We start from the raw sequence: 27,322 nt of genomic DNA, 5'->3' as shown, positions 1-27,322 counted from the left end.
AGTAGCTTCCCTCTGTGCCCTCCAAGTCACTCCTAATGAGTTCCCCAACAAACCACTCACTATCATGATTTCCTTCAGTACAGGTTAGCTTTGCCTATTTTTACACTTTTTACAAATTATATGGTATGTGCTGTGTTGTGACTGACTTCTTTCAGTTAGTATGTATGACTCATTCATATTATTGGCAGTTGTAGTTTGTTTATTCTCATTGCTTTATAGTATTCCATTTCCCAACTATACCCGTGGAATAGTCCCATAATTTTCCCATTCTGCTTTGATGGACATTTGTTTGTTTTTCCATGATAATAGGATTGAATCATGCTCTGCTGCACAGCAGAGTCTTTATGATAAATGTCCTTGTTAATATTTAAGGGAGTTTCCTCAGTTAAAATGAAAAGAAAAAGCTAATTATTTGATATGGACCCTATTTACAAATATTAGCACAATTACCAATGTCAGTACAAATTTACAAATATTGGTACACATCTAATGGCAACATTGATGAAAATTTGTAATTTGTCAGGCACTGTGTTGTTTGAACATATCTCACCCAATCCTTATGGGCACTTTATGAGCCTTATTCTATCTCCATTTCCCATATGAAGAAGTTGAGACTCAGATAGTTTGTCTCAGATCAGAGTATCACCACAGAAATAGACCTAATAGGATTTATATGTGTTTATATATATTCATATAGATATAGATGGATGGATGGATGGATAGGTAGATTTGCTGAAAGGAATTGGTTTACATGATTGGGAGGGTTGTCAAGCCAAGTCTGAAATCTCTGTAGGGCCAGCCACAAAGAAGGGCAGGTTGGAACTTTTGGACATGGGATGAACTGTGATCTACAGGCAGAATTTCTTCTTCCTTGGAGAAATCTCAGTTCTGCTGTTAAGGCCTTTCAACTGATTAAATCTGGCTCACCTAGATGATCTAAGATAATCTTCTTTACTAAAGTAAACTGATTATGGACTTTAATCACATCTATAATATACCTTTTTAGTAACCTTGAGATCAGTGTTTGACTTAATGATCTGACTGTTGACACGTAAAATGATCCTCATACTCATATAACTAGTAAATTGTAGGACTGAGATATAAATCCAAGTTTGTGTGATTTTAAAGTCCAGCTCTAAATTTCTATGATCTATTAAAAATTGGCTTAGACTATGAGCAGAGAATGTTCTAAGATTCAGTGGTGACAATCTACTAGGGATAATCCAGGAATGAAAAGATGACCTCTGTGCCTGAAGCACACAGATCTGGGGAAGGCAAGAGAAAGATCAGAGTCTGGAAGGCTTCTGATAGGGTCTCTGCTAAATGTTACCTGCACGATCTAGGGCAAAGTTACATAAACTCTGTTACTCTCCTTTGTAAAATGGGTAATGGAACCTATTTCCTAAGGTTATTGACTAAATTGATACATGTAAGATGCTTGGAATAGTGCCTGGCACAGGTAAGTATGGCATAAATGTTAGCCATTAATATTAGTGGACTTTTGGAAGGGGCAGGTTGGACATGGTAAACTTGCTCTTAAGCACCCATCCTTGCCCAGTCCTTTATAGGATTTAATATATAAGAAAGGAAGAATCAAGTCAATAAAGGAGGGCTGCATAACTCAGTAAGTAGTGCTGTAACACTGCCCAGATCTTTCAAAAAATTAAATAGACGCATGTTAGGCAGTGTACCATAATAAAACCTGGGGTGGGGGTATTAAAAGTAAAGATAAGACCATGAAAAAAGAAAAACATATAGGCAAATATTAGACAAGGTATGAAATTACAGAAGAAATGAGAATACATCTGACTACATAACAATGAAAACATTTAAAAATATCTCTGAACCATCTAATCAAAATTCAACAGCAAATGTCAATCCTGCTTGCTATCAAGATGACCAAGTGTGATAGCTTAAAATCCATAGAATAAATCAACACCCCAATATGTAAATGAGTGAGTTATATGAACATTCAAAATGTGAAAAAAATTGGCCGCAATAGGTTTAATTATAGAACTAAAGGAAATTAAAATAAAATTTGAGTGCATTCTTTTTTGCCTATCAAATTAGTAAAAAAAAAATCATGCAGATGAAAATATAGGAAGATACACATATATATGTTTGCAGTGTAAACTGGTACAGTTCTTCTGGTAAGCATTGTAGCAATAATATATATTAGAAAATTTAAAATATTGCTTACCTAGTAATTTTACTTGGTCTCCAGGGAAGAAATAACCTGTAATTCTGACAAAGTGAGATGTATAAAGTTATTCATCACAGCACTATTTATAGTAAAGAAGCATTGTAAAGATTCTAAACGAATGGTAATAGTGAAATGTTTGTATCTATCTGATTACTACACAGCCATTTACAATTATGTGTATGGAGAGAGTCAGAGAAATGAGATATTAGTCAAAGAGTACAAAATTTCAATTATGCAAATGAGCAAGTTATGGAGATCTAACATACAGTAGGGTGACTATACTTAATAATGCTGTATTGTATACTTGAAAATATTTCTTTTTTTAAAAGATTTTATTTATTTATTCATGGGAGATGCAGAGAGAGAGAGAGGCAGAGACATAGGCAGAGGGAGAAGCAGCCTCCTCACATGGAGCCGGTTGTTGGACTCGATCCCAGGACCCTGAAATCACGCTCTGAGCCAAAGGCAGATGCTCAACCCCTGAGCAACCCAGGCGTCCCAACTTGAAAATATTTCAAGTAGATTAAAAAAAACAAACAAACTATGTGAAGTGATGGATATGTTAAATAACTTGATTGTGATAACCATTTTGCAATTTGATGGTATTTTGGTATATGCATACCATAACATTACTTTGTACACCTTAAATATATATAGTTTTTATCAGTTATATATCAATAAAACTAGAAAAATAAAATTATGTCTGTGAATAAAAGGGAAATGCTTTTGTTAAATGAAATGTAAAAAGTAGAATACGTCACTATTTTATATATGTGTATATAGCTCCATTTATATCCGTAGAAAGTAATTATTTTTGGGTGGTAGAATTATGATTAATGTTTTTCTTTATTTCATTATTTTCTCAATTTCCTACACCTTTAAGTTTAATTGGAACAAAAATTGCACGGAAAAAGGAACTGCTATTTGCCTAAGATGGGACAGGAAGTTTTAGTGCACTCACTCTGTTTGGCTGTACAGAATAACTTCTAGCCAATTCCTGGGTGCTTGGTGCATTCTCTTATCTCAGTTGTTATATTATTCTTTCAACCAGGAAATATTCTCTCGATTGTCTGCTTCCCAAATTCCTCCATCATCCTTCAAGCATTATTTCCTTTTAAAGTATTCTCTGACACTTCTCCTTTTTTCCTCTTCAAGAGCTGGGTGGTACATCCTTTCTAGTGTCCCATAGCACTTGGTACATAGATAAGCATGGCCTTAAAGTCTGGAGACACAGGCAATATACACAAATATTTATCAGTAGTACATTCAAATACATATAAAGTAATATCTGTTTCTAGACTGGATGCCCGTGCTTTATATTAAAATTTTACTTCATTCTATTATAATCGTTATCTTGTTCTTTCCATACTTGCAACCCTTTTGAAGGCAGTTCATTTGCCTTTCTTTCCAATTTTAGTATATGTGCTGCCGAAGCGAGCACTCATTTGCCTTTCTTACTCTGTACTGGATCCTTCCTTTTACTGAAGTGGCCCTTGGTAAATATCCATTGAGCAAATGTATTATTTAATTGGCCTAAAATGTATGTATGTATTTACTTATTTATCTAAAATGTATTTTTTTCTAAAATGTATTTTTTAAACGAAATGCTGTTTATTAGTAGTTTAAAAATAGACTTTGAAACATTCTAATCATTTCTTACCTTTTTAGCTGGAAGATAAATCTCTTTGGTGTTTCCCTTCAGTTTTGACTATGCTGGTTGAACTTCTCATCTCTCTTTGACCTCTTACATCTGTCTGGGCATGAGAACATAAAACAGAATTGAGTGCATTATTCTAGGTTTGGATATGTTGCTCTTCTGTACAAACATTTTGCTTCTGAACCTTTGTAATGATGATCAGCATATGTAAATTAAAGCAGCATTATGCCCTGCTCCATGCATTCCAAGAACATTCCAAATCATATTTACTTACAGTGGTATTTGTGAGGCTAGGTTATGCCTCCTGAATGACACTTTTAAGCTTTTATCTTAAGTTCTCTTTCAAGCTTTGTAGTAGTTGCCATCCATTGCCATGTAGTTTGCAGTTCTGTCTAGACCCTTGTGTAGAATCCTCTAAATAGTTCTGAGGATTGTTTAAAATAGCATCTTATGGATGCCTCGGTGGCTCAGTGGTTGAACACCTGCTTTTGGCTCAGGTCATGATCCCGAGGTCCTGGGATTGAGTCCTGCATCTGGCTCCCTGCAGGGATCCTGCTTCTCCTTCTGCCTGTGTTTCTGCCTCTCTGTGTCTCTCATGAATAAATAGATAAAATCTTAAAAAAAATATATATAAAGTAGTATCTTAAAAAAGTAGGGAACACATGGGTGGCTCAGTCAGTTAAGTGTCCCACTCCTGATTTCAGCTCAGGTCATGATCAGGGTTGTGAGATTGAACCCCTCCCACCCCATCAGGCTCTGCACTAGGTGTGGAGTCTGCTTAAGATTCTCTATCACCCTCTTCATTCCACTCACGCTCTCTCTCTCACTCTCAAAAGAAAAGTGGGATATTTTCAAGATTTTTTAAATTTAAAATATTCTGAATCTTTAGTAAGTACTTAGTAGGGTGTGCTGTGCTTGAGAGAATGATTATTTATTTGTCTTTGACTTTTTCAGCAAGCAGCTAACAACAGAGTGGTTCAACACAGCTTAATTTGGACACTACATTTTCACCAGAAAAACACTGGATATATATTTAGATTTCATAGAACTTACAGTGAAAAAAATAGGTTCACACTCAAGTTCCAAATATATTTAAAAGTTTTTCTGATAACTGTACTAAGGATAAGTTTTTAAGTTTAAATTAACTACAATTAATTAAACTAAATGTAATTAAAAATTAACTAGAATTAAATGTAACTTCAAGTTAATTAAAATGAAATAAAATTAAATATTCAGTTTCTCAGTTGTGCCTAATCATATTTTAATACCCACGCATGGCTAGTAATTACACTATTGGACAGGACAGTTTTGGATGGATTGCTATAATTTTGAAAAATTCTACCTGTTGTTTTGCTATCAAGCTTTAACTTTTATAGTACATTTTTCAAAACTTATTTGGTATGTAATATTACTTTTTCCTTTCCAGTAATTTCAAGTCAGAATGATCACACTCTGGTTTAAGAGGCATTATGTTCTTTGCCTTTATACTTTCAGGGTCCTTCAAGTTACTGTCTGAAAATGAATTCACTGAACTGGCATATATTATCAATTGCCCATAAAAGTGTACTTCTACTAGGGAATGACATTTTCATCTACTGACTAGATGACCAGTTATGCTCCCAATTTGGGTGCATACATGCTTGCATTGTTTGCTTGTATATTCTGGTGTCAATTGCATACTCAGAATTTGCCAGAAGAATTTAAAAAGCCAATGTTAGATAAGTTTTATAGATGGCATTTCTCAAGCCTTCAGGCTCCTTGATATATTTACTTATAATGAATGCACATGTACTGGTGGAGATTAGTGTGGAATTTACTTTATATGTTTATACTGTTATTCTGTGAAATGAGTCCAATCTACCTGTCATGTTGGTTGTTAGCAGAGGGTTTTTGTGTGTATGTGTGTGTGTGTCCAGGGGATTCTAGGTGTCTCTATGATTGAAATCTGTGTGTGGCTTTATTCCAGCAGAATAATTTTAAAGCCTTGTAGGTTGTAAAAATACCAAGTTCAGATTGATTAGCCATTTATTTATTCTTTCATTTATCATATATTTATGGGGTACCAACTATGTTCAGAATAATACAGTATCTAAGGATTCATGACCTCTTTATGCAAGTGACTGATATTTCCACTCACATATTCTGTTTTACTATAGTTTATATGTTAAAATATTAGCCATGGGAGCCATAACACTATGATTGTTGGCCATCTTGGCTGGACAAATCTGCTCTTGTCAGAATATAAAGGATGTGAAAATGAAAGAAAACCAAACAGAATCATTGAGCTTTGTTCACCATTCAATCACTAAATTATTGAATACCTATGGAAAAATCACTTCACCTTTTTGTTTCTCAGTTTACCTATGTACAAGGATCATGGCAAATATCCTATTCACCACCCTAGCCAATTTTAAGAGTCAATTGAAAGGATCAAATGAGCCTTGTCTATGACTGAATGGTTTGTGTCAGGATAAAGGAAACATGGTGCCAGGACTTTTGGGAGATGGAAGATCTACTATAGATGGAGTGATTAAATTTGCAGCAGCTGCAATGGGTTGGCTGAGGGGTAGAAATAGAGGAAAGCACAAGTGGTGTGCAGCATTAATTGGAGAGTAATTGAATTTTTGGATCTCCTATACCCCTGTGTTGTCCCCTGGCTTCAATGAGGTACAAAGAGCATGCTGGCTTCCATTTCCTGGACTCCCCAGAAAGTAGAACTTGAGACATAAGTTTGGGTGCCTTATTGGGGAGCAACTTCCTAGGGAGTAGAAGAAGTACAAGGTTAGCAGAAGCAGGAAGGGGGATGAATTATAAAATTGCCTATGGGTGGCTTTTGCCTCTTCCCATAGGATCATTGGAGAATTTGTATGACCTGTCATAGGACCTTATCTGTCAGCTCTCATCCCCTATTGGTTGAAGGTCCCCCCATTAGGTGTCCAACACCTCTTGCATTTCTGGCTTATTATGGATGGGTGCTGAGCAAGTCTTGGGCTGTCCCTATGTCTCAGTGCAACACAACTCAAAGTGTGATAAGTACAAAAATCGAAAGGAAGTGCTTAGAAACTTTTATAGCATTTTGACTGAATAATTTTATGTCTGTTGAATCTAATAGTAAAACAATTGGGTTTGTCTTTTTGTATACTTTTGGGTTTTTTTTTTTTTTCAGTTCACTCTTTTAGTGAACTGAAATCTAGTAATTCTTTTGTATTGTATTTTACAAAGTGTCAATCAGCCATGAATTGGGGAAAAAATGATTCTTCACCAAAGATAGCTTGAAAATGACTACCTTAGTTTAAATAGGGAATCCCTGACTAGGAGGCGAGAGGCGCCCTGTGAAGGCAAGGGCACCAGGGGTGACAGCAGGTCTCACCTGGTGAGATAAGTCAGACCCCACACAGAGGTGGTCATTGTAGAGGTGGCTGGAACCAGTGGTTAAAGTCCCCAGAGAAAAGTGAGGCAGGGAGGATTTGAATAGATGCTAAGAAGTATTGATACATTTGTGTGGGTGATTAGAACAGTAGTTCTTACTTTTTTTAGTCTCAAGATGCCTTCATAGTCTTAAAAATTATTGAGGAACTCCATAGACTTTTATTTGTGTGAGTTATTATCTACTAATAGCTACCATATTAGAAATAAAACTGAGACGAGAAGTGCCTGGGTGGCTCAGTCAGTTAAGTGTCTTTGGCTCAGGTCAAGATCCCAGGGTCCTGAGATTGAGTCCCACATAGAAGCAGGGAGCCTGTTTCTCCTTCTTCCTTTGACCCTTACACTCGCTCATGATCTCTCTCTCAAATAAATAAATGAAATCTTTAAAAAAACCAAAACCCCCAAAAACTAAGAAATCTGAAATATATATTTATATATTTACTTAATATAACAAAAATCTATTGTGCTGACATACATAAAACAATTTTTAATGATAGTACTATAATAAAAAATATAATATTTAATTATGTTTTCTAAAACAACAATTATTTAATGAGAAGGGTGGAATTGTTTTATATTTTATCAAATCTCTTTCAGTGTGGCTTAATAGTAGATAGCTGGGTTCTCATATCTGCTTCTGAATTCATGTATTGTTATGATGTATATTTATCTAGATAATTAATTAAACAGTTGCCGTGTGCTAGTAGCTATGTTAAATAACTGATGATACAGGCATGAAAGCCCATTGTCTTCCATTTGGATTTTAAAGTTTAGAGGAGGAAAAAGTAAACTCAAAAAACAAGAAATGACAATAAGGTGTGGAAAGGGTCCTAATCTACACAATGTTCTGAGGGACTAGGTGAAAATGACTCTTTAGACATAGCAGGAACTGGATATAGGGAGTGACAGATTTTGTCATAGTTTATTATAATTGTATTTAAATTTTGAGTAGGATAGAAGCATCACAATTTTGATAGAGAATGAGAATCATTCATATTTCAGTAGCCTTAGGCTGGTGGAGTGAGTCACAAAGAATTTTGGAAGCAGAAAAGGGCTTAAAAAAAACCCAAACACACTCCCTCCCCTCTTCCCCCCCAGAAAAAAAAACTACTGGAAAAAAATGCTGAGGAAGATCATGGAGTAGAGCATTAAGGTAAAGATTAAAGAAAAGACAACCAGAAAATTATTACATAAAGGAAGTACCAGAAGTGCCCTAGACTTGGGTATGAGGACATTAAAAAGACTTTTAAGAGGCTACAGGGATTTTAAAAACTAGGACAAGACAGATGTCATGTATAATTTATTACCTAGAAAACTGTTAGTTAGAGTGGATATAAAATTGCAGGGTAGGAGAATCAGGTGTGGAAAAAAGGTGCCCCGGCAAAAGTTAATGTGCTAAAGCAATACGCTTTCAAAGTCAGTTCGTCAAGATTATTGAGAATAATGGGAGGTACAGTGGACAACTGTAGTTAGAATTTATGGGGTTGTAATAAAAAAGAAGAGAAAAAGGAAAGCTAGAATTTTTTGTTATAGCAATAATGTTGAAACTTATAAATGTTTGAAGGAACAGAGAGGTGTTCTAGCCTGCAGGATAAAACACATTTTTAGGAAAGAAGAAAGGAAATAAGGTAAAAAGAAACAATGACCATTGAGACTCTTCACCTTGAAATTTATTTTTAATTAAAAAATTAGATTGCTATAAGAAACTCCCAAAAAGATTAATCTTAAATGTTTTCATTATGAAGTAATACATTCTCATTATTATACATTTAGAGCATGTAGGAAAATCAGCCTTAGTTTCGCCATTTAATTTTAACATTTAATATTTTTTTTCTTGTGGGGTTTTTTTTTTTTTTTTCAGTTTATGCTTGTCTTTGTTTTGACTTTGGTAAGATGTTGATAAAACCATCTAATTGGGTTTAATTTGATCCCAGAACAAAATCATATACACAAATACTTTGAAAATCTTTTTATAAACAAAAGTTATGAGAGTCAAATGGAATTATGTAGGAGTTGCTTTGCATACATCACCATATTTGTGCAAAGCTTTATAGAATCTATTTCAGGTGCTCAATCTTGAACAAGTTTAGCTTATGCTAGCATGCAAGGAGGAATTTTCTAGTGAGCTGTGGTGGTGTTGTAGTCTTTTTTGGGATGCTATAACAAAATACTAAAGACTGGGTAGTTTAAAAAAAAAAAAAAGACTGGGTAGTTTAGAAACAATGTACATTTCTCGCATTTCTGGAGACTAGAAAGTCCAAGATCAGGGTGCCAGCATGGTCAATTGAGGGCCCTCTTACTGGTTAATAGCCTTATTGTGTGTCTTCATGATGTGGTGGAAGGGGGCTATCTGAGGCTGCCTTGGTAAAGATACTGATCTCAGTCAGGAGGGTGTCACCCTCAGGACCTAATCACCCCCCAAAGGCCCCACCTCCTAATACCATCACATTGGACATTAGGATTTAAACATGTGGATTTTTTTCATTAATTAACTTATTTTAGACAGAGGGAGAGAGAATGAGAGAGCAAGTGTGTGTGTGAGGAAGGAGGGCCAGCAGACGAGGCAGAGGGAGAGAATTTCAAGCAGATGCTGTGCTAAGCATGGAGCCCAATGCAGGGCTCAATCTCACGACTCTGAGATATGACCTGAGCTAAAATCAAGAGTTGGACACTTAAACAACTGAGTTACCCACGTACTCCTCAACATATGAATTTTGAGAGACATAAACACTCAAACCATAGCAGGTGGTACGTATAGAGTAGGTTTACTATCTGGAATTTCTTAAAGCAGAGTTCATGGGTATTTATGGAAAATCAACAGTGTTTTATATACTATCCTTTTATCTTGTCTGTTTGATAACAGCTTTTAGATCTCTGCTTCCAGAGAAAGAAAGGACAGATCAAAAGTTCATCAATTCTCTGATTGTAGTAGAAAGAAGCGATTCTGGTTGGGACAGGAATCAAATCTAAGCTCTGATCTCTTATTTCAAGAGATCTTTTTATTTTATAATCATCACCTCTACTTCGTCTACCCTCCACACCCCTCTTTTCCCTGGAGAGAACTAGATTCACTTAATCATATCCTATATACACTTTTTAGTGTTTTTCTTACCTTAGGGTAGTAATTCCACTTCAGGAGAAGTGTACTTTTTTTTTTAATTTTCATTTTAATTTTCAGTGATATGTATACCCTAAGATCTGAATTCAGTGTGAAAGGAATTATAATGTGTGATGATACTAGACTTACTTTTACAATTTTCTATGCATTTTATTTTGAATCCACTATATTTAGCACAGTGTGTGGATGGGCAGGAACACAATAAAATATTTATTGAATGGGTAAGAGTTGTAGTTTCCCTTGTGAAAAATACTGTTCCCAATAAATTTTGTAGAACTTTTTCCATTGAGCTTGGTTTCTGGACTTTGGGTCTGACCTTGCTCCAGTCTAAATTTCTTTCTTTTTTTAAATTTTTATTTATTTATGATAGTCACACACACACACACAGAGGCAGAGGGAGAAGCAGGCTCCATACACCGGGAGCCTGACGTGGGATTCGATCCTGGGTCTCCAGGATCACGCCCTGGGCCAAAGGCAGGTGCTAAACCACTGCACCACCCAGGGATCCCTCAGTCTAAATTTCTAACAGGGTTTCTCAAACCCTAGTGTGCATTAAAATCACCTGGAGAACTTGTTGAATATGCAGACTCTTGCATAGATATTCACTGGGTGGGTCTAGCCATCTGCCTTTTTAACAAGTACTTAGAATGTTTATATAGAAGGTTGTCATAGGACTATACTTTGGAAAACATTGTTAGATAGGAGACTCAGGCAGATCCAACTTAGATCTGTGTTTTCCTTAATTTGGGTACATTCTATTTCAGGTAGATATTCTAGATGGCTACTTTTACGAAATGCTCTTATGGTAGTCTTTAGATCTTTAGAAGAGTTCTAAAAGACTGTCTTGTCTTAGTTGTACATGCAGAAATTAACAGCTTGTCATATATTTTCTTTCCACTAGTAAATCTTCATGACATCAGATCTTACCTGATTAAGCAGCTGACCATTGATTTACCAATGAAATATCGTAGCAACATTTCATTATCATGCCCTCATAGAGGAAGGACTAGTCAATTCCTTAAAAGAAACTGCCTTTGGCTGGCTGAGAAAAGATTGATAAACCTTTGACAATTCAACGTTCCTTCTTTAAGAATTTGTGATCTGCACCTGTGGTTAGTCCTAGAGTTACCCTTGACACTTCAAGTGGGAGTGTCATGGTTGCATTTGCTTCCTGTGCTCTCTGAGTCTTACTGGAACTCTGATCTGAGTTCCTAGATGCTCCCTGTCCTCAGCAGCTGTCAAACCAGCTTCTTTTCTATGGCACCATGCTATTAGTGTCAAAGAGTGTGTGGCTGAAAGGGGAATGAGGGAAATAGTTTGGCCTCTGAGTTGCCGCTTGTAGCATATATCAAACACTTCACCACCGAGTGATTAAAATCCCCTCTGTGACTTTTGCATTAAGCCAGAAAAGAGTACAGAGCATCTGAAAGAACATTAATGTTATTTGGGATCTGGTAAGTAAATCTATTTTTTTAAAAGATTCTATTTATTTATTCATGAAAGACACACAGAGAGAGGCAGAGACATAGGCAGAGGGAGAAGCAAGCTTCCTGAGGGGAGCCCGATGTGGGACTCAATTCCAGGACCCCAGGATCATGCCCTGAGCCAAAGGCAGAAGCTCAACCACTGAGTCACCCATGCTCCCTTAAATCTATTCTTTTACATACCACTACAATAAGAATAAAATTTTGAACTTCAACTCCCAGACAACCAACCAAGCCAACTACCCAATCTCCAAACTTTCAAGTTGAATGATATTTATAAGCCTGCAGAAAAATTATTACTGTATACATGAGTTTTAACTTATTATTTGACTTATTATTGTTATCTAGAGACCTACATATGTTAATAAGCCTCACTGTACTGTCTTTAACTGACTGTCAAATTCTATGACTCCATTGGTGGAGTAGAGGGGGGCCATTAGCATCTCCTCTAGCCTGTCTCCATATCTCCATTCTCACACTCCTTCTTGTGGAGTGACATCTTTTTTGGAGAATGCTGAAGCAGGAATTGAACATAGATGTCTCAGACTCTTCCTTTTTTTCTTCTTTCACCAGAGCCAGCTGCTGGTGAAAACTAAATATTCTGGTCAGTATCTCTAGGTTTTAAGTTTTCAGTGGTGGCATCTCTATAAATGAGGTCTGTGATTGCTTAACACTGCCCATGGTGGGATGTGACAGTGGTGGGTGTCATACTGAAAGACCTACTGTTGCTGAATGTTAGCCATATTCTCCAACTTGATCTGTGGTGGACCTGAATATGTGCTCCGCAGGGGCCCTTTAAGGAAGCACTTGCTGTCCAGCTAGAAGAAGGTGGTGGGCACAATACCTCCAACTGCCTGTTCTTTTCAGGTCTGTCTTGGCAGCAAAGAGCTGTCTGGCTTGCTCAGTCATTCCTTTCCCAGGGCAGCCCACACCAAATGAGCTAGGAGAGCGATCAGAGGCTCAGACATTTCAGCTCACTATGAGATGACTCTCATGGGCAATACCTACTCCAGAACTTCCTGCCGGGGTGGACCAGGTCTGCTTCACCTGTGACTTTTTCCTCTGCTCAGTCTTGCTTCTTCCTCTTCCTTTGATTCTTTATGTACGTCTTGAACTCAAACTCTGTTTCAGTGTCTCTGCTTGGAGAACCCAACCTGTGATGTGGCTTCTTTCGATTGTATAGATTTTAATATATTTCTTTCTTAATTTTTGGTTTTCTTGGCTGGTTCAGAACTCAAGTAGGCAAACTGTGGTGCCATTTCTGGGCTCCCTTAGCATCCAACAGTGGAAATAACTCAGTTGAGATGAGGAAAACTTTTATTCTAATCTCTATGTAGCTTAGAGAAGCAGAAAATATGGATGACATCAGGTGGCTGAGTGGAGTTCCATATGAGTAACTGGCATTGTGAATATACCATCAGAGCTTAATATATTTTCTTACTTACCCTTATTTTTTTTCTCGATCTTATAAATAAAAACATGACTTCCTGTCTTGACATATGTAAAACAGTGAAAGAGCCTTATTTCCAGGGAGAAGTAAAATATGGTTTATGATTACATGGGCTTCTTAAGAGAGCAAACAGATATTCCAGATTACCAAAGAAGAGTTAAATAACTCCAGTTTCTATTGAATACACATATACATTCTTGGCTTAGAGCATAAATGATTGCCAATATTCTGATTTCCTATAGAATATAGCATTAGGTAAATACCAAAATAGTGTCAAAAGCCTTTCTGTAAAGAATACCCACCTTCATGTGCAGTGCCATACCAAGGCAGCTCTGAGCTAGTAATTGTGAAAAATTAACAGTGGCTTCTGTTGAGAACAGAATGAATAGAAATATGACTTGCTGCTGCTGAACTACTGTTTTAATGGTAATGATATTCAAAAGGAGCTATTTCACATAAGATTTTTCTTTAGAATGTAGCATGTATTCTCTGGCAAATTAAACTTGGGATCATAATGGGATATTCTATCGCAGGAATGGGAACAAAGAGTTTTATCTGGGAAAGTCCATCTTTGGGAAGGTTTCCCTTGAAAAAATTGAGGAGAAATCAAATACATACTCAATAAACCAGATCAGCTCATTTTAACCCTGGAACTCAAAATGACAGATGTCACAGTCAGTATTCACAGTTTTTTTGGGTTTGTTTAAATCCGTGGCTCTCAACCTTATGAGAAGATGAAAATAGATCCTATTAAATAAACAGAGAAAAAGAAAACTGGCCTTATTTAAAAACCGGCCTACATGGGATGCCTGGGTGGCTCAGCAGTTAAGCGTCTGCCTTTGGCTCAGGGCGTGATCCTGGATTCCTGGGTTTAAGTCCCACATCAGGCTCTTTGTGTGGAAACTGCTTCTCCCTCTGCCCTTGTCTCTGCCTCTCTTTCTGTGTCTCTCATGGATAAATAAAAATAAAATCTTTTAAAAAAATAAAAACCAGCCTACAATGTTTCCCAAGAAACATAGATACGCAACGTTTAGAACAGGTCAAAGACTAGGCCACACTTTAACCACAAAAATGGTTAACACTCAGTTCTCATTTTTAACAACCTTGCCTTCTGAGTGATTTTGGTTTCCCAATCTTCCTGCCTCTTGGATGAAGATAATTGAGGTATTCACTCACTGACTCTTCCCATTTCTTGACATCATCTAATCCAGAACTGTCCCCGGCTTTCCAAGCTTTTCAAAAAATCACCCAATATGAAGCTCTCCTAACCTCCCATGTATTGAAAAGCCCCCAGGATTCTCCTAGGGTCTCCCATGCTACAGCAAACGAAGTAAACCTAACTTTTCTTGGCAACAAGTTTTGTCTTGGTCCTCTTTAATGGGCTTTGACGCTTGGCTGCACATTAAAATCACCTGGAGAGCTTTTAAAACTCTTGATCCTCAGGCTGTACTCTAGACCAATTAAATTAGAATTCTTGGGGTTTAGGGCTGGGCAGAAGAATTTTGAAAAGCTTCTCAAATGATTTCAATGTGCAGCCAAAGTTGAGAATCACGGGTTTAAGTGATTCTATAGGAGGTGGAAAATGTGCAACGTAGTAGCTGAAAGTTACTTGCAGCCTTGGGATTTCAACCCTGATACAGTTTTACATTGGCTCTGGTTGTTGATGCTTGTGAATTTGTCTTAATCTATTGAAGACAGCTTGATGAGCTGGAAGAAATGCCTTCTTGATGATATTCGTGATTAGCCTGGAAGAAGGTAAAGAAAGATATTGACAAAATTCATATTGGGTCCTTGGAGTGAAAACAAATGAGGTTATTTAAAAGGCTCTTTCAGCACAACTGAAATAGCAAGAGGTATACATTCTCTTCTCACATTACCTTGTGGATCATCTAGATAATGTTTTTGACTTAACTATTGTTTCCTTTAACCTGTTCTTTTAGAACTGATGGTTAAACATTTAAATATGTTTGTTTCTAAGTATTTCTGTTAACAATGTAAATTAATTTCTCCTGCAGGGCAATAGTAATTATGCCATAGAGGTTTAAGGAGGAGCATCTGAAACGTTTACATTAATACTCTGTAAGGTAATGCTTAATTAACTCATGTTTGCCATGTGTGGGATTTAATGTAGTGGAGAAGAATTGGTGACGGAAGCAGAAAAACAAAACAATCAGTTCTATAGAATATGCCTCAAGCTAGAACACTAAGATAAAACCAGACACATTTCCTTTTTAGTCCTATTTAAGGCTTATGGAACATGCTTGTTTCTGGTGTATTGGACCATTCTCCACACAGAGCTGAGTTGAGTAACTTCATAGATGTGGCCTTTCTTGATTAGGTAGTTCAGATTTTGAATTTATAATGCCAAATATTTGATATTTGCCCAAAGACAATTCTGCCTGTGTAAGGAGGCTGACTGAAATGTGGGACTACAGCTCTCCGAGCTATGTTTATGCTTCCCTTGGAACTGGGAATGACCTGCAGGCTCAAGGTCAAAACAGAATCATCAGTTTTCCTAACATGGTTGCAATAGTCAAGCAAGAGGTGCAAGGGGGTGAGGAGATCATCATTGTTTATGATTTTTTTCAACAAAATTTATCCTTCCTCCTCTGAGCTTCAAAATAACCTGGCTTTAGCTTTGCTCCTTGAGGACTGGGTTGGAACTGAGGATGAGCCGATGCATGTAGGTGTACCTTTGGATTGCTAACAGTTGTTGTTGTGATATGGTAAAACTGGACTCTCAACGATGTAAACCTTTGTTTCATATAACATTTTCTATCTAGGGGTACCTGGGTGGCTCATTGGTTGAGTGTCTGCCTTTGGCTCAGGTCATGATTCTGGGAATTGAGTCCAGTATCAGACTTCCTGTGGGGAGCCTGCTTCTCCCTCTGCCTATGTCTCTGCCTCTCTCTCTGTGTCTCTCATGATTAAATGAATAAAAGCTTTAAAAAATGTTTCTATGTTTCTCTCTACTGTCATCATGTCTGAGAATCTAAACCATATTATCTCTCATTTTATGAGCCCATGAACAGATGACCATGGCTTTATAGAAGTGGTTGGGTGATGTCATGAAACCAACCCATAAACAAATTGACACATACTATTGCAAACTTGGTTAGCTGTGTAAGCAAATGCCGAAAAGTAATACTACTTTTATGTAGCCAGATGGAGTGTTCTTTTTCTTTTTTTTCCTTTTGTTCTTATGGATCTACAGAAAGCATCATTGATAATGCATATACCTGAGACCATATGCTTTAATGTTCACTGTCTTTCCTCTCTTATTTATTCATTTCCACGAGTCTAGGCTCTCAGAATTAGGTTCTTGATGTGTAGGGTATCAAAGGGCCAAGGAGAGCCTCTGGGAAGTGAGTCTGGGACTGCTAACATGGTAGCCTAAGCCCCTTTAAGGGAGTGAGGATGAAAAACCATTTCAGTGGTTCTCAGCCCTGACCATATATTAGAATCTCTTGGGCACTTTTAAACATTACTAGTACACTGGATGTCCACAGAGAGTCCGAATAAATAAGTCAGGGATAGGGCTGTGGCTGAAGGGTTACAGAGGTTCTGTGCTCAGGTTTGGCAGCTCCTGGATTTAGAATGAGGAGAAGCTGGTACCTCTCGTCTACAGTAGACACAAACTCCTGAGTGAGTTTGCATGCTAAAGTGGGAAGGTTGTTGGTCAGGAATCTTGGAAACCTGATTCTTACACCAGCATCACCAGTACTAAGCACTGCTACTCCAGGCTATTCCAAATCTCTGACTTTTAGTTTCTTTGTATATAAAGTTAAGAAGTTTGACTATGGCCTCTTTTAGAGTTGAGTCTCATTAAAAAAAAAAACAAAAACAAAACTTCACATATTTTTAGCATGTATACTAGCTCCCCCCGACCCCTCAAATAAATTAGTATACTTGAACAGAAGTGTTATCAGTGCTAAATTAATCTAGAAGTTTTAAAATAATTTAATTTTAATTTATAATCAATATTTAAATAAGTTCTAACTTTGGTAGAATTAGCTATCTAGAAGTGAGGTTCTGAATGTATGAATTCTTGAATTTTGTCTATTCCAAAAATAGTGGGAGTTAAAATAAATGATCACATAATCCAAATGACTGTTGCATGGGGTAGAGGATATTACAGTGACAGTTTCTGCAATTATAGATATTCAATTATAGATGATTTTTAAAGTTGGTTTCTTCAGCATCTGAATGTACTTTATTTTAAGAGATTTTAGATCTTTTGGTCTTCATTGTAGAGAAGAAGAGGGAGGATGGTGTTATTTAGGCCATTATATTAGCACTTATTACACGTTTGTATCAGATTTAATTTTTTTTTTTTTTTTTTAGCAATGTCTTCAAGAACAGAGAAGAAGCAATTTGACCTTTATTTTGGAAAAGGACAGTGGTGGGGGTGGTGAGTATAGTTCTGCTTTTCCTTGTCAAACAGAAGAAAAAAAAACTTTAAAAATAACCCACCAATTTTCAACCATTATATTTTAAGCCACAGGAGCTTGTGAGTTTTCTTTCATCCTGGTTCTGTCACATAACCAGAGAAATTACACAGCATCTCCCCAAAAAGAGGTCTAGCTGGGAAGCAATTCAAACAAAAAATATATTATAGAAATGAGATTGTTCAGTGTATCATTATAACAGTTACTCATCTTTGCCCCTCAATCTATAGTTTTCTCAGTCCTCTCTTTTCTTCATCTTTTATGTGTCTTTGCTTTTTCCATAAATATGTGTGGCAGAAAGAGTGGTCATAAGACAATGACCCCTGGGAAAGAATGTTCAAGGAATTTATTGGACTTAAATGTCACTGAGTAGTGTCCATGACACCTCTGCAGAGAGAAGGTACTTCTTTTATTCTTCTCCCTCCCCTTTTGATTTGCATCCCTGGGAGGAGAGCTAACTGTGTTCAGGATTAAAAGGACTTTATTTTAATACTGGACCAATAATAACAATTTATCATTAGAAGGTGAGCAGTGTTCATTCAGGTCATTCATCATTAGAGCACACATTTTAGTCCTTGCTTTCCTATAGGTCCCTATTTCCAATGAAAAATATGACCTTTATTTGGCATATCATATAATAATATGACAGAGTATTTAAAATCTGGATTTTTTTAAAATCTGGATTTTATTGGGAGATTAGGAAATATGGTGCTTTAATGTAGCAGTTATTATTACTGTGTAAGAAGCCACCCAAAACAATAATCATTTTTTCCCCCATTGTGGGTAAATAATTTGGGCTGGACTCAGCTGTATGCTCCTTTTGCTGACCTCTCTGGGTTTCACTCATGTGGCTACAGTCTGCCTTTCTACAGGACTGGATAGCATAAGAGGGCCTCACTGACATGTCTGATAGTTGACATTGACATTGGTTATTGGTGATTGTCCAGGGGTCTTAATTGGGACAACTCCTCTCTGCCTCATGTTGTCTCTTAACTTCTAATTGATGATACTGGGCTTCTTTATGGTGATCTTAGGGTAGCATTTCAAGAGGGCAAGAAGTAAAGCTGCAAAATTTCTTGTTGTGTAGGATGATGATGTGCATATAAGGATTAGGAGTATTATCATGGCTTTCTTTGTAAACAATCTACCATAAACACTTAAAGAGGCATTTAGATTCTTAACTAAAATTCTACAGAATATCCCACCCTTTTTGATAACTGTGGAGAGAAGATGTTGTAAACATGAAAAAGGGAATATTCTATTTCTGTGGAAGATGAAATATGGAGATATGTGATTCTAGATAGAATAAAGACTGGGCTAGAAATAAATATGTATCTTACTGTCCATTTTTCAACATAGAATATTCATGAAAAATGTCTTTTTCCAGAAAGCTAAGATTTTCCATTTCTTCTCTGAGTACATACCTGTAAAATAGAGCTCCTGATTTTCCTCTTTATCTTCTTTCTTCTTAATAGCTTAACAAAATACTGTTCTTCCTTTTCTCTTCATCTCTTGGTCTAGTTTTTCATGAAGCTAAACAAGCTTCTTTTACAGTTTCAGGATAAGCTTAAGATTTACTTTGTTCTTTTTTAAGTTAAAATTTTAATTTTAATTCCAGTGTAGCTAACATTTGGTGTTATATTAGTTTCAGGCATACAGTATAGCAATTCAGTAATTCTATACATTGCTTGGTGCTCATCATGATAAATCTACTCTTTAATCTCTATTTCTCTTTAATTACCTATTGACCCATTCTCCCTCCATCTCCTGTTACTATTTACTGTGAATAATTAAACATCAAAAACACTTCCATGAGACTTTGAAATAAAGAGGTGGCTTTTTGCCACTAATTATGTGATTTATTTTTTTAGTCACTCTTGGAAAATACCAATTGACATTTATTTATTGAGGTTCCATGGGGTAATTAATTTACTGTTTAATGATAACACCATGTTTTCATACTGAGAGGAAAAAATAAAACACCATTGAGAAAATCTTTTTGTTTTGGGTATGCTACACACTGACATGCCCTGTTCAGTGTGAACAAAAGGCTGTTTTTAAAACAGTGGTTTCAAGGAGACTTGATTGGAGATAAGGAGAGCTTGCAAACAAAGTAGAGTTTTATGCGGCTGAATTGAGGAATAAAGAAAGGAGGGAGAAGTAATGTTGAAAACTGTGGTAACAGGAAGTGGGAAGGATTCTGAATATGCTTTGATTGTAATTTCATTGAAATGGTGAGAGGCAGAGGTTGGGGGTGGGGATAAGTACATTTTATGTATCCTCTGCAACAAAATACATGCTTTAAAAATGCTTTTAGTTTTGAAGATGATTAAAGTAATTACTGTCCAAGTAAATACCTAATGTTGGTTTACAGATCTTGTCTCTTAGTCTCCGTACTGAAAAGCAATAGAAAAGTTGGCATCAGAAAGCTAGCATTCTGTGTTTGAGATGAGAAACTGAGAAGCCAGCTAGCTCCTTTCTTTACTTGGAATATATGAAACACTGAATCCTTCATTTTATTACCTTGTAGTTTTTAAGAAAAGTATTTAAGAAAGATTAGAAACTGGAAAACTTGATAAAATTTAACTTTCTGGCACAAGCAGCATTAAGTCATTGTTGCAGTCTTAGAAATGGCTTATTTGGAATCATTTATTATGTTTGATGAACTCAATGAAAATCATGACAGGAGCACCCTTTTTATTTCCTTGCTGTTCCTTAATGATATTTACTGTTTGCACAGTGATCATTCAATTTCCAGAGATGCTCACCACCTTCTCCTGCTGATTAAATTCCTGTTTGGTTTCACTGCCAAGTCTGTTGGATTAAATTAACAAGTTCTGTTTGCTTTAGTGGGAATGACCTGCACCAACCTTCAGCTTGTACAAAATAATAATCTCTTCAATGATATATTGATTCAGTGCTCTTTATCTTCTTTTAAAGAAATGTGCAGTGAAAATGTTATCTTCAGCTTGCTGGAATTTGCAGGCCTGCGTTGCTTATTATAGTATATTGGAGACCTTGATCTTCCACATCTAATAACTCCTTTCTTTGGCTGTTTTTAATGATTCTTGTTCTTCTAAAGGATCACCAAATCTTGATTACTCTGAGGAAGAACTTTAACATGATCTTTTAGTCTATAAAATGTCCCACTCTTGAAAATTATCTATATCAAAGGGCCAATTAAGGAAGATTAAAACCTTTCCTTTTTAAAAGTAAATCCAATTTTTATTGAATTGCTTTCTTCCATCCCTCTTTTATTTGCTTTATAGCTAGCAGCTAAGAAGTATTGAGAAGTTTTTGAAGAAAATGAATTAAAATTTTTGATATAAAAAGATTTGAAAGTATAACAAGATTTTATAAATTTTACATGGAGCCTAAGCCATTGCAAGCATTACAGCAAGCAGTAGAAAATTAAAATGACATTCTCTGAATTTCAATTAAAAAAGAATGGCAAGGGAAGAATAAGGAATAGGGGCAAAGGAAAGAAGAGAGTAGTGTGGGGAAAACAACCCACAGTTACCATTTATTTTAGGAATTAGGCTCTGGCACACTGTTTGTGTATATATGTATTTTAAAGATTTTATTTATTTATTCATGAGAGACACAAAGAGAGAGAGAGGCAGAGACATAGACAGAGGGAGAAGCAGGCCCCATGCAGGAAGCCCGATGTGGGACTGTATCCTGGGACTGCAGGATCATGTCCTGGGCTGAAGGCAGACGCTCAACTGCTGAGCCACCCAGGCGTCCCAGTTTGTGTATATTTTTGAATTTATTAACGATCTGCCCCCTCCCTCACATTATTTCCTTTTCACAGATAAGGTAAGTGAGGAGCAAAGAGATTCAGTAATTTGCACATAGTGCACAAACTGGGATCTACCATTTTACCTAACATTAATTTCACTCAAAAGCTTATTCCCTTCTTAACAAAACATACTCTACCTTTCAGAAGTAATCACTTCCAAATTCTCAGCTCTGTTTTCTACTTTCTACCCAAAAACTTACCCCATGATTCTGCCTACCAACATGATAAACAAGTAAAAACATGGGTTATCAAATGAAACCTTGTTCCCACAGAGGTTCTTGCTTACCATATTCATTTTTTAATCTGTTTTATTCTTTTCATGTAGTTCAGTGAGATTCAGCTCTCTGTTGTTGGTGAAAAGTGGAAAAAACCACTCAGGGAGCCTCCCTTAGCACTAAGGACCTCAAGGAAGCCAGCCTGGGAGGGAACCTGGCGTGGGAGCCATGCCCCTACTGCTCTGTCATCCAGTTTCAGCTCCCAAGTGTGAGCATCTAGTTGAGGCGAGTGTGCTTCTGAGGGGTGCTTTTTTGTACAGCATCACTCCTTACCACAAGCCAGGGGTCTTAGTGGGAGAATCTGTGCCAATGTAGGAAGAAACCTGGCTGATTTGGATTTACTGAGAGATTACATTTGTAGGCTGTACCTAATGGGCAACTAAAGGCATTGTAAAGGATAGCTGTGACCACATTAGCTTCTCACCTTGTGTGTGATGGAGGACCTGTTATCCTCATCTACCCTGGCCTTTCCACCCACTTCTCCACTGCTTCAGTGTCACCCTCGGAGCACATTTTTGGATAAGGCAACTTCCCTCACAGCCTTTAACAATTGGCCTGTCTTTCTGAGGTTCTGCTACATGTTTAGTGACCAGTGAACAAGTTTTCCATCTCTGTTGGCATCCATAGACTTCTTTTTCTCCCTGTTTGGAGGACTGTTTTTGTTAGTTCCAGAGAAAGTTCTTTTTTTTTTTTTTTTAAGATTTTATTCATCTATTCATGAGAGACACAGAGAGAGAGAGAGGCAGAGACATAGGCAGAGGGAGAAAGAGACTTCCTGTGGAGAGCCCGATGTAGGACTCGATTCCAGGACCCCGAGATCACAATCTGAGCCAAAGGCAGATGCTCAACCACTAAGCCATCCAGGCATCTCCAGTTTCAGAGACACTTCTACCCCTTCCTTCAAATTTCTCTTGGCTTTGTTGGTCCTACTTTCTTTAAAGAATCCATGGTACATATCTTCCCTAAGGCAAGGAAGCACAGTCTCTTTGAGATGGGGAAGAGAAAGGAGAAAAAAAAATGAAGGAACAAACTTCAGATTTCAAAAAGTTGCCTGCTATAGTATTAGGGTCAATTGCAATGTTTCCTCATCCTCACTGGAGTGTCCTGGGCTCAATATTGCTGTTTCTTGTTTGGCATCACACAGAATGAATAAAAACCCAAGAGAGATGGTGTTCTTCCCTGGTATCAGTTTTCAGGAGGCTTCTGTATAAAATTTAGTTGAGTCAAAATCAGTTCCCAGGGGATAAAACTGATGGCAAGTTGTGGCATAGGTTTTAGTAGGAGGCAAGCAAGGGATTTTGAGAAAGTGGTAATTAGGCCATGGGATATCCTTTTTTTCTGTCCCTCTGACATGGCTCTAGAACTTTTGTGATATCTTCTTAATCAATTTGTGGTGATTGTCTGGAATGGATTTGAAGACCTGGATTTACCTTTGATTTGTTAAATTTCTATTATTGCCTATTCCTGGCTATATTATTAATAACCTCTCAGTCCTTTCATTTTCCTTTTTAAAAATAAGAGCTTCATACTCATGCATAGTGAGAGAGTGCTGTGGTTATTAGGCTAACATTTTTCTAAGGCCCGTTTTATTAGTATTCTTCTACTATCCCTCAGGTTATCTACAAAAGAATTTTCAGTCGTTCAGCCTTTCTATTGTACTTGAACATAGGTCTTGAGAGTATTTCTTTTTTTTTCCTACAAGTAAGTAGTATTTTTCACTGCCATTTTCAGTGACACCGCGTCAATATCAAAGAAATGATTTCCAAGTAGTTGTGCATAAGTTGAAGTTTCCAATTGATCTTTGCAGTTCTTTTCTTGCAAGTTGAGGCTGAGAAGCAAACGAACAGAAGAGTTGTAATTGAAACGGAAGCCAAGTGAAGTGGAAGGCAAAAGGGGGCTTGTAACTGGGGCTGTATTCTAACCGATTGATCTGGGACTGACACTGACGAAGGACAACATTCTGCAGGAAAGAGTGATGAGGTAACTAGCTATTACTCAGATAGCAGTGTTTTTGTACTTTATCGCTGTCTGTGAGCAGTGATAAGAGTTGGGGCGACCTTCCAAACGATGCCATAGCATTTGTAGTGATTGCTAGGCCTTGAACAAGCTTTATTATGGGGTGGCTATTCATCTCTTCAGAGAGAACTAAAATATAGCTGGACGATGTCCTATGATTAACTTTTGGTGAGGGGCTTCCACATTAAAGCAAAGCAAAAAAGGAAAGAAAAGAAAAAAAATGGCCCAATGTATGCAATTATCGAAAGGAGCTATAATGTGTTTTGTTTTTCTTTCTTAAGAGGAGAGATTGAGTATCAGAATTTGGAGATGATGTAATAGACTGTAATGGTTTAGATTTCTATACAAATGATTATTTCTTACCTGTTTTGGGACACGAGCTTTCCACTGGTACTTTGGTATAAGGTCAATGGCAAATGCCAAAAAAGCTATTAAAACTTCTATTCTGGCGATGCTAGCCGGGATGGGCAGATGGATTCATTAACATTAGACCCTTTTTCTCTTTATTATTCCTAGCTGCCTTTGCTAGAACATTTTAGTCTCAGCTATTTCTCTCCTTTTCTTGCTGTAATAATTTTTCTCCCTTTTTCCCTGGTTGTTTGACATGTTCATTTGTCTTGGGAATTATGTTGCTTATTTCTGCTCAACTATGAATTTTACTATTTCTACCATACAGTAAGTTTCATATACTTTACCTTATATTTTAAGCAAGAAACTAGTGACTACTTAATATAGATGCACTATGTTCCTCATATTGAATATATTTTAGATACTTCAGATATGTGATTTAGTGAAAGGTAGACAGGGAATATTTTTTAGTGAAACTGAGCACAAATATATTTCCCATGTATTTCATGAATTTGTCGATAGATATGAATTATAATTCTGTCTCCTCATTTTTAAGTCTGTATGTATTTGGGTTTATGTGACACTTCACAGGAAGCAGAGTGTGAAGTGAATAAACAATAATATCTTTAGGGACTCCATGCCTGGAAAGGTGGCAGAAGATGGTATGGTGCTACATGGAGGTATCCACACAGTGGAAGCTACTACTCTAACCAGATGTAACTTTCTTCACAAAAATAAGTTTACAATCTCCATTCTATCTTGTTAGTGCTAGAAAAATGTTGTAGAAAGGATATCATGATTATAAAGCATAGATACCTTTGGAGCCTTCAATCTACAGAGGCAGAGAGTTTTAGCGGCATGCAGTCTACAGAGCGTTAATGAGCATGGAAGGATGTAAGTTATGGGTAAGTTCCTTGAATTTCTCCTTCATGCTTACAAAGACTTCTGGCTTGACCTGCTCTATCTCCTCCCCTTTTAGGCTTTTCACAGTGGGTTATGTTGACAGGTCAGTATTTGATATTTTGTGATAGAGAATTGGGGGGAAAAAGGGAAAGGGAAAAAAGCTTTGTTTTAGGGCAAGAGTAGGTTGGGAGCATAATTATTACATGAGAGCAGAAGTGGAAGAGGAAAATGGTGATAAAACAAGGTGTTGCTAAGACTATCTTTTTTTTTCCACCACATTTGAGAAATACAAATAAAATATCTGCGATGCCTGGGTAGCTCAGCGGTTAAGCGGTTGGGCTCAGGGCGTGATCCCGGAGTCCTGGGATCAAGCCCCACATTGGGCTCCCTGCATGGAGCCTGCTTCTCTCTCTGCCTGTTTCTCTGCCTCTCTCTCTCTCTCTCTCTGTCTCTGTGAATAAATAAAAAAATCTTTCAAAAATCTGTTATTTTCATTTGAAATCACTTGTGTTTACATGAGTTGTATTCTGTAAAGATGAGCCCTGTGTTCTGCACTATGTGGGTCAAAGCATAAGCATGTGTGTGTTACAGTTATGATGGTATGAACATTCAAGACGAAGAAGACCTGGACCAGACAGCTGCATGGCTTAAACCATAATAGTTCATTATTTTCACCATTTAGAGGGCGGAAGCTTGAGGCCAGTATTGGTAAGTTAATATCTGTCTACCTTGTGCCACAGGCAATTGACATGACAGTGCTGGCAATCCTAAATAATCCTGCAAGAAAACAGAAAACTGATTCAACAGTGCAAAGTTTAAAAAATTAATTGCAAAAGTAAAATGCTCAGTATAAAAACCTAGCCAATGTCAAACACAGAGTAAAGATTTCCTTTACTTTAACTTTTCAGAATCATTGCTGCAGTTACCTGCTTCATGTGCAGAACAAAGTATACGGTATAATTCCATTTTCATGTAGCCAAACCCTAAAACTATGCTTACTTGTACCATATAGGCAAAAGTGATCTAAAGGAAAGTAGTCTTTTATGTATGTAATTTGTGCTTGAGATAGCTTTTGATTGTGAATAATCTAGTTGGAATGTGAAATAGGTTTTACTTGAGTGCTTCTTCCTAAAATTTAAAAATCATGAGTCAAGAAACCAGAAACCACACTGGGTATTTCAACAAAGGGAATTCAATCTAGGGAACTGGTTAAATAAAACTGAAAGAGTAAAATGGGGAAGCTCAGTAATAATACAATGTAGAAAGTAGCTACATTCCTAAGGCTAGGGGGACAAAAAAAGAAGATAGGATTTTCAGAAGCTATGAGTACATACTCTGTAAACTGGGCCTCAGATTACTGAAGAGAAGTCATCACCTGGCTACTGCAGGTTTTCTGTGAAGTGTACAATGAAGCCAGTTCTAGGAATGCCAATGGCAGCTGAAGGGCCAGTGCTAGACAACAAAAATAGGAACAGAAAGGAATAATTTCCTCTCCTCTTCTCCTGCACCCCAGTCTCCTCCCAAAGTGTACTACTGGATGCACCTGACAGGGAGCAAGCTGACAAAGGACAAAGTTAGTTTTCAGCATCTTGGCCTTATAATCACCAGAGTATAGAATGATAGATTTGGAGCTGGGCCATAAGAGCTTCATAACCAGAACAATACTTATGATTATTTAAAGGTATTTCTGAATTTTGAGTTTTTGACCTTGGGTCATAGCTGAGATCTGAGACTAGTCCTTATTGGTAGTCAAAACAGAATACCACAGACTGGGAGGATGAGACAACAGAAATGTATTTCATCACAGTTCTGGAGGTGAGAAGTCTAAGATCATGGTGCCAGCATAAGTTATTTCTGATGCAGGCTCTCTTCCTGGCTTATAGATGGCTGCCTTCTCACTGATCCTCATATGGCCTCCCCTTTGTGATATGAGAAGAAACAGAGTTCCTGGTGTCTCTCCTCATAAGGACACAGATCCTATCTGATCAGCTTTTCCCTATCCCCACCTCACCACTCCATGACCTCATTTAACCTTAATTACTTCCTTAATGTTGCCATCTCCAAATACAGCTATGCTGGGGGTTAGGGTTTCAACATATGAGGCTTAGGAAGACATAAACATTTAGTCCACAACATGGATGAATTTTGCTTCTTTGATATTCTCAGCGTATGTTCTAGTTACCTCAGTTCCT

At 37.1% G+C, this 27,322-nt stretch overlaps 1 long non-coding RNA gene across 1 annotated transcript in view; it reads left to right on the top strand.

The window, feature by feature from the left end:
- Positions 1 to 27,322, top strand: part of LOC112674973 (uncharacterized) — a 48,833-nt gene that overhangs the window by 7,782 nt on the left and 13,729 nt on the right. Inside the window, exon 2 of the long non-coding RNA XR_003145687.3 lies at positions 17,683 to 17,749. This is a non-coding gene — a long non-coding RNA (uncharacterized LOC112674973). The remainder of the gene's footprint in view (positions 1 to 17,682; positions 17,750 to 27,322) is intronic.

The sequence above is a fragment of the Canis lupus genome, chromosome 14 (genome assembly GCF_003254725.2).
Source record: "Canis lupus dingo isolate Sandy chromosome 14, ASM325472v2, whole genome shotgun sequence".
NCBI classification, from domain to species: Eukaryota; Metazoa; Chordata; class Mammalia; order Carnivora; family Canidae; genus Canis; species Canis lupus.
The sequence above is the reverse complement of the archived record's forward strand: the minus strand, read 5'-3'. Positions and strand labels throughout refer to the sequence as shown.